This window comes from Amblyomma mixtum, chromosome 10 (genome assembly GCF_055824585.1).
Source record: "Amblyomma mixtum isolate Tamu chromosome 10, ASM5582458v1, whole genome shotgun sequence".
Taxonomy (NCBI): Eukaryota; Metazoa; Arthropoda; class Arachnida; order Ixodida; family Ixodidae; genus Amblyomma; species Amblyomma mixtum.
The window spans coordinates 82,357,418-82,366,067 of NC_143021.1; the positions used below are offsets into that span (position 1 = coordinate 82,357,418).

Genomic DNA, 8,650 nt, shown 5'->3' on the forward strand with positions numbered 1-8,650 from the left:
CGACTGCAGTGATTATTTCTTCTATGTCTATGTCAGGCAAAGCAAAACTGTTGTTAACACGTTCCGGTTTACGGTACTGCGATAGTCGCCGCAAAGACGTAAAGTTCCATCTTTTTTTCTTACCACTACCAGTGGTGTTGCCCAGTTGGAGTAGCTGACGGGCTCCCACACACCTTGTTGCACCAAGCGGTCCACTTCGTTGGCCACGTCGTTCTTGACGGCCAGTGGAACTGGTCGACTTTTGAGGAACACCGGTTGGGCGTCATCTTTCAGTTCGATGTGAACTGGCGGTCCGTTGAAGCCAGGAAGGTCCCTGCGGAACACCTCGGGAAATCGCGAAGGCACGTCCTCCACGTTTACTTGCTGTATTCCCCGCAAGCCAATACCTAACGGGTTAAACCACTTTCGCCCAATCAGGCTGTTGCCTTGCTTCTGTACTACGAGCAAAGGTAGCTTTGCCTTCCTGCCTTTGACTTCCACCAAGACACTTGCTTGACCCAGCATGGGTAACGCCTCCTTCGACCAGGTTACGATAGTTGTTCCAGAATCTTGCAGTGGTATTTTACCGTGATTCCTTTCAATAACCCTGAACGTATCTTCACTCACAATTGAGCACGATGCGCCAGAATCGACCTCAATCGGAACTTGTACCCCTTAAATCACTACTTGAACCATGAACTTCTGGTCTTGCTCATTCACTTCGCACAGGGAAAACAACGCACTCATTTCGTACACGCCCTTGCGCTTATCTCCTTTCTTCTTTTGCTCATACGCTGTCTTCCGAGCAGTTCTACTATCGTCTTTCGACCGACAAGCCTTAGCTATGTGTCCAACCCTTTTGCAGTTGAAGCATGTCGCCTTTCTAAAACGGCACAAATGTGGAGCGTGCTTACCGTTGCACCGGTGACAGCTGGACCCCTCCGCTGGGGTGTCTTGCTTCGCACGGGTTGCTTGTACCATTTCCTGGCAGTCTGTCTCGTATCGACCGTGCTTGCGTATGTCTCGCTGTTGCTTAGCGGTTCCTTCTGCAGTTGTGGCCATGTCATACGCAACCTTAAACGTAAGGCTGTGTTCTGCGAGAAGTCGCTGTTGAACCCCTTCGTTCCGGAGTCCGCATACGAAACGACCCCGCATCATGACGTCCAACGGGAGCTGGACGCTGCCAAAACCGCAGTCTTCGGCTAGCTTCCGAAGCGCCGTGACGCAGCGCGCTTCATAACGTCGCAGTATTCGTCTCGACACAGCGTTACCAACCTAAAATCGTCTCTCGGCCTTGAACCATTAGCATTCCGCAGAAAAGTATCAATTCTTTGTCTTTTCCACAAACTATACTTTAAATTCCCTGCACTACGCCAAACTTTGTTATCTGCTCCCTTACGCTCATCTCGCCGATTATTCAACTCCCTCAGCATTCAGCGGTTGCATGGTTCATCCAACGCTTTCAACAAATCTTTCCTTCCCATCGCCATAGAGGAATGGAACAATCTTCCTGAAACCGTTGTCATCGAAACTAATCCCACCAGATTTAGGCAGCTAATAACAGACCACTTGATCCAACTATAGCTACTTCCCTCGCGATGCTCTGAGTGCAATTTGAACTGCTTGTGTTATTGCAATTGTTATAGAATTTCTCCTCCAAAGAAATTCTAGCCGCCGCGGCCGGGATCGAACCCGCATCTTTTGGGTCAGCAGCCGAGCACCATAGCCACTGAGCCACCGCGGCGGCACCCCCCCAAGTGTTTTCCCACTTATTTCATTTCCGTACTTTTTAATGTGTAATTTATATACTACTGCTTTGCCATATATATTCTGTTCTATTTGAATCACCTGACGATAATTTCACGTCAAATTTGTTATTCTTGTTATTTTTTGTTCTTTCGTTATGCTTTTCTATGCTTACATGCTTTTGTATGACTGTTTCACATCACTGTCTTCCGCCCCCCCCCCCCTTATGTAATGTCCCAGACGGGATCTTTAAGGGTTCAATAAATGATGATGATGATGATGACGTAGTCCGCAACCGATTCCTCGGCAGCCTGGTTTCACCTGTAGAACAAAAACCTTGCGTACAGCTCCGAAGGCTTTGGATGCAGGTGCTTGCGAACGGCAGTCTTGATTTCTTCGTAGGTTGCTTCTGTCGGTCTTTCTTGCTTCACCAAAGTTACGATGAGCCCGTACACTTCTTCGCCGCAGCTGCTCAACAGGACTGCTCTTTTCTGCTCTTCTTTCGTTATCTGGTTCGCTTCGCAAAACATTTCCAGGCGCTCGACGTATTCGTCCCATGACGCGTTCGTGCCGAGACGATACTCGCCGATCCTGCCGACGGCCATCGCCGTCGCTGCCTCGTCGCCAACTGTTGTGTATCAGACGGACGCCAGGCTGGAACTGAACAAACGTTTATTGATACAGTGCCTTTTTATAGGCCGATGGACATGTGATCTGCCGACGACTGCTTGCGTGGCTGATAAGCGATACATGAAAATGCAGTTTTTAAAACATGCGCATGCGCTATCAGTACACCACAGACACAATGTATATGAAACGAGGAACGTCAAAACGGGCAATGACGAACTGGGTGGGGAAGTGGGTGGTGGTGGAGCGAACGCGGCTTCGGCCGCTTATTTGTTTTTTCAGCAGCGTCTGCTTCCGCGGACGCGGTTGTTGCTGCGACGCGCGTCTTTCTTTTCTTCTCCTCTTTCTTCTCACCTCTTGATTCTCCTCTATTTTAATTAGGCTAATTTATTAATTAAGCAACTAACTAAACTCAGTCCCACTTAGTTGGAGCATCACTATACGACCCCTTTAATTGGTTGCATGGTCACTAGCCAAAGTACAATTGGCCCCTATTGAAATTCGCGCACTGTGACGTCACAAGCATTTTGCCCAATTGAAAAGCGTGACATTTCTGTCGACAACTCCTGCTTACAACGATGAGGCATTAAAGGCTTCCGCCTTAAAACAGATGATCAACCGAGTGAGTAAATGAATTCATGATGACGCACAAAAACGATCCTGTAAGCCCGCCATACCAGAAGTGGCGCACACACAAAGAAAACACACGCAGATGCGCCCATAAGGGCTCTCAAAATCGACGTTCCCGTGACTGATGATGACCATAATTTTCTTACTCCTAGCGACGAAACAGTCGATAACGCCGGCCACGGTCTAAGCGGAGCGCCGAGGTTTACTAGCGAGGAAAGTTAGCACACGGGTTTCGAATTGGGCGCTGCATTCATTATGACGCGTCACCAGCGGACACTTTGCTACGCCATACTTCCGGCGGTCCACGTGCTCTCAGCTACGGTCCTGTGCGGGAAAAAGCGTCGGATTTGTTCGCGCTGCAGGGCTGTAGAAATTAAGCGCTTCTTCCTTTCAAAAACTGATATGACATCGTCTTGTTCACAACATCATACTCCCAATTGGGACTACCCACCCAGTTACGATAATTAAAAACTTATTTAGCGGGTTTTATTGCGAACGCAATACTGCGTGCACTTTTCTGCCATCGATGGTCGAGGCGCCTCCTTACACAGCGGCGCGTCACGTGACCGCGTGACGTCACGACAGACCGAGAGCCGGGGCCCCAGCTCGCGCCATCGATGGCGGAGGTACAGCATTATACGCCGGCTGCGCCGCTCCACCACGTGACCGCGTGCCGTCACGACAGACCGAGAGCCGGGGCCCTATTCTCGATATTCACATTCGCCTGTCGGCGCCATATTGCCTCTCTGATTGGCTGTCAGAAGTGTCAATCGCCGTCAATGGGCGTGTCAGTCAGGGTCGGTTACGCGAGCACTTTTCGCGGTGACGTCGATTTCACGTGGCATTGAAAATGCATTTTCGTAGCGCTATTCTTCGTGCCCGGCTGGTACATATATGTGATTGTGAAGGGAAAAGAAGCTACAAGCGGTCCGTGCGAGAGCACTTGCGCTCGACTTGCCAATTCGGAGAAAATAGCTGCACACCGGAAATGGCAACTTCCTAAAATCTGATTGGTTGGAACAATATCACGTAAATCACGTGATAGGCACACATTTTGGAGTGATGTCAGAATGACGTTTCATCACGTTTACGTTGTGCCGCCATTGCAAAAAATGGCTGAAATTCGCCGCCATCATTTCGCCCGGCGAAAGGTACCCGAATCATGCAAATGAGTTAGTGAAATGCTGATTTATACGGCGTTAGGTAGCCGCATTTTAACGGGTATTTATTTCAAGACAAAACTAAGCTTACAAAAGTCTTGTTTTGATTGCACAATGTAATGATATCGCGTTGTAAGAGCTCATCTGAAATAAGCAACCCTTGAGAGCGTTAAAAGTGAAGGCTTAAGCGTACAGCCGCATGGGGGCGCTAACTGCTCTCCCGTTGCAAACCCTTCGCTCGCAGTGAGAAATCATCCGTCCGCGCGGTTAGCGAAGCGCGAAAATTGCTCGAATGGCGGTGCCGGCGCTGCGATTTGCTGCTCCTTGCATTCATTCGTCGTTTGTTAAACCCTAGAAGTGGGAAAGGTGAGCGACTTTCGAGGTCACCGCGATGCTTTCGAGTTGTCTCTGACTAGACAGCTCGTCTGTGCAATCACCTGACGGGGCATACGGTGTGGTGGCTATGCAACGATGCATTGCGGCGAGAAGCAGTGCCGAACTGTCGAGCTCTGAGGGGCGATCGCCAGCTGTGAAACGTCGCTGAACGGATGGGCTTTGCGCGCGTGATGAGTGGATGACACGACAGGCGTTCGCGCGGCCGAGCGACAAACTCCAGGAATGTGTCGGGCTTCTGGACGAGACATCCGTGTATGTGTAGCGTCATTCTCATTCCCTTTGCATGCATGCTGGAAATGACTAAAACAAGCACAGGAGTACAGTCAGGCCGGAATGAAACGCGAACACGCATATGTCATACATTTCTACTTTGCAGCGAAATATTCTTTTACAACCTATTTACGATTATGCCCTTCGGCAGACCCTTTATCCAGACACATGAATCAGGCTAGCTCCACACTACAGCTGAAAGTAGGCAGGTAAAATATTTTGTTTTCCTGACATGCGCTGTTCGCGTTTCATTCTGGCCTGACTGTACATGCAGGATGCATGCTGCGAATCCGAAATTTTTATTCGGCATTTCGAGTTGCTTTTTTTCATCATACTGTTTTCAGTTCTTGCACACGGCACAAGTTGAGAAAACACAGCCTAGCATGCTAGTACGTTGGTCGATTTCTTTGTTTTTGGTGTTGATGAATGGGAAAGGCAGCATAGGTGAAATCAGCTGGAAGGCGTCAATTCCTTAAGTGTGAAAAAAATTGCGTGAAACCCTAAAAGAATATTATAACCTGGCTTAAGCATTATTAATGAAGCACACAAAAGTGATTTTACTATTCAAGCTGAAATTTTCATAACAGTGTTACATTATCAGTTACACAGCAGTCACTTGGAAATGGCCGTAGGAGGGTGAAAAAAATTATTTCTCTAAGGGCACACGGAAAACAAATATATATGAGTCTTGTACATTTTATTTACAGGTGTGGAGTTCCTGCCGGTGAAGGTTCCAGCTCACAAGAAGTCTGTGCGGGATCCATCCATGACCCGTTTATCTCTATCCATGTGCTGCCCGCATGGAAATCGTCAAACTGGTGAGCACATGCTTAGTGTGTTGTGGCAGGCATGAAGGGATAGCGTGTTTGCCTGCAGTAAGATTGCATTTGGCTAATGATATCTGTCTGCATTTATATATAGTTTATTGAGCAAGGAAGAACAGTGTAGATAGAACCACATATGAAAATAATGTAAATTAATCATGTCTCTACTTTTCAGGTGACAGCGGAGATAGGTGTGGGTGACACGCAGTGTTGTTCTGTGGCTTTGGATTTCTCTTAGTGACCACAGTGTCAAGGTAGCCTCATTTCGATTCGTGCAAAATGTAAAAGCATGCATACACTAAAAAACTCAAGGTAGTCATAAACAGTTAAACTTGTGCCCTTTCTTGCAGTGCATTCTGTAGTGGTTTTCGTGAGTATAAAAACACTCTAATAATTATTTGTGTCTATCAGTTCGGGAAATCTGCCATCAAGCACCTCTAGCTATATGACTACAGTTCATTTAGATTCTAATGATTGATTTTGCAGGGAGCATATTTTACAGTTGTACGTAAAACTAGACTATAGGTGAACTTGCGGCTTCAATAATTTCACATATTTTGAAACGCAATGTCTAGCTCGTTGGGAGATTTCAGTGCACAGCGTTGATTAGATGTGCAGCTGGTGGTGTGCATTTTATGCAGACGTGGCGGACCACCCTCACCATGGGGTCTCATGTGCTCAGGAGCCGGGATATGAGATTCATCTTCGCTCACCCTCGGCTGGACTGGCTGCCTAGCTGGGTGGCCATACCGGGTTCGATTACATGAGGTGTCTGGAAAGGTGTCATGGTCATGGTACAGCATGGTCAAGAGTTCTCTGCGAAGCTCAGCACAGCTTGCATTGTGCAACACAACGTGTTCATCCACACTCAGCTGCAGGACCATGACACCACTGGCAAGTGGTGATAATAGCAGGACCACCAGCATCTACAACAAGGAGGAGGACCCAGCACCATTTGGATTCTACCTGACAGACAGGAAGTGTATGATGAGCTGTGTGGGAATCGCACTCACTGCTGTGGTTTTCACGTGTAGCTATGCCACAAGCAATCAGCGTACATTTGCTCTGCTTCAAGTTTGATACCTGCTAGGCAGCTGGTGAAGTCTTCATCATTTTGGTGCTGTTCTTTAAATAGGACCATACTGTTAGTATCCATGACAGTAAAATTAGTTTTGTCTGGTGCTGCAGTTTTTTGTGTGTCAGGAAGTGTCCAAAGTGTTTTCAGTCTGCTGTCTGCCAATTTGCTGAGTTTGTGCTTCAACACATGCTTTGGTGATTGTGAAGAAGTGCCGTTCCTTCGTGTGCTGCCTCCCTATGTGTTCTGCTGGTACACAATGCACATTTTATTTGGTGCTTAAGTTCAGTGAAAGACAGGAAGGCACCAAAATTTTTTCCTTCTAGCACCAGAGTGTTGACTGGACATGCTTTCAAAAGTGCTTTTCTGTTTGCTTTGGTGTTTGTTGAGAGCCAGCAGTCCAGAACATGCTCAACATACAGCATGGTCGCTGTGTCTCTAGTCATTTACAACATCTCTTCTTCAGGGTGCAACACGTCTTGTGTGGCACTGTTTGTGTGATAAGATCACAACATGCTTTGCGTCATGGCATTTGGTTGCCTCTGTGTGCTTGCTTTTGACTCCTTCTTTCACATGCTGCTTGTAGTTATACAGCAATGAGCTATTTTTCCTAAAGGAAAAGTCACGTAATTGTTTCATGGTCATTTTCTAAGATGAAAATGGCCTGGCCAGCGTTTTGACATGTGTACCCATTCCCATCTTCTAGCTGAAATTTGTACCCCTGACGAAAACCTACAAATTGTACATTAATTCAGTTGAAGGTAACTGGAAGTATAAATTATGCAGCTGGACGTAATTTGTGTTTCAATGATAAAGCTCCAAATGGCATTTTGTAGCTGGAAGGGCATGATCCGGTTCAATAATTCAGCTGGAAATGGATCATAATAGTAGTAGTAGTAGTAGTAGTAGTAGTAGTAGTAGTAAACTTTATTGATCTTTCTGGGTTACTCAGACGGTCTTCCCAGGTCAGGGATCTTTTTGTCTCTTCCATGATTTATGGTCCGGGATCTTTTTCTGTGCTGGGCTATCAACCTTGAATGCATGCATTGGAAGATCACTGCCCACCTGTCCTCCCACTGAAACTCTGTTAGATCCCATTTTCACTGACTTGTCCCCTTGCACTTTGCTTCATATAAATTGGGGATGCTGTTTGGTCATTTTAAGACAAATCCTAGACAGCCTGTTTACCCTCTACACCCTTAGTGTGACTGGACCATATCAGTGTATGTGCTGCCATTTTTCTGTTTAGCCGCCGCGGTGGCTCAGTGGTTATGGTGCTCGGCTGCTGGCCCGAAAGACGCAGGTTCGATCCCGGCCGCGGCGGTTGAATTTCTTTGGAGGAGAAATTCTAGAGGCCCGTGTACTGTGCGATGTCAGTGCGCATTAAAGAACCCCAGGTGGTCGAAATTTCCAGAGCCCTCCACTACGGCGTCCCTCATAGCCCGAGTCGCTTTGGGACGTTAAACCCCATAAACCAAACCAAACCAAACCATTTTTCTGTTTAGCAAAGGCAACTGCTGGCTACTTCGGTTTGCAAACTAGGCAACACTAATGTGCATGTACACCACTGTCAAACGTTTATGAAAGACGGGTCTGTCCCGAAAAAAATTCTTATCTTTGTAGACGAGACATATTCGTCAATATGTAATGTTGCACTAGGTAATAATTCGCAGTTAGGCTGCCTAATGAATTCTAGGATGCATGAGGTTCAGTGATGAAAATAAATTATTTTGCCAATCATGGCTTCCACAAACTTCTCACTGTGCATGTAAAAGACACCTCACTCCTTTTAGGCAAATTGCAACACCTAAAGAGGCATTGCAACTTGTCTCACCCCCCCAAATATGTAGGGGCACTCTTAATATCAGCATTCATGGGTAGGACGCGACAGTGTTCATGGCTCCCTGCAGCGGTTTCTCTTCACACGCACAGTCACTGTTCTT

General features: G+C 47.1%; 1 pseudogene; it reads right to left on the reverse strand.

Moving 5' to 3' along the window:
• Nucleotides 1-269: 269 nt before the first annotated feature.
• On the reverse strand, nucleotides 270-2,518 carry LOC149326290 (uncharacterized; annotated as a pseudogene).
• Nucleotides 2,519-8,650: the final 6,132 nt, after the last annotated feature.